The following is a 248-nucleotide window of genomic DNA, read 5'->3' on the forward strand; positions in this document are numbered from 1 at the left end:
ACTAAATTGAAAAGTGACTGTAAAGACATTTATAATGTTGCATGAGATTTCCATTTCAAATAATACTTTCAATTAATCAAACAATCCAGAAGAAATGTATCACGGTTTTCACAAAAATATTAACCAGCGAAAAACTATTTTCAACTTTCATAATAATAATAACCGTTATCAATACGTGAGCATCAATAATAATTTATCATAAATGAGCAGTGAATCAGCATATCAGAATGATTTCTGAAGGATCATGT

This window comes from Siphateles boraxobius, unplaced genomic scaffold (assembly GCF_051911475.1).
Source record: "Siphateles boraxobius isolate OS27281-9 unplaced genomic scaffold, OSU_SipBor_1 48, whole genome shotgun sequence".
NCBI lineage: Eukaryota > Metazoa > Chordata > Actinopteri > Cypriniformes > Leuciscidae > Siphateles > Siphateles boraxobius.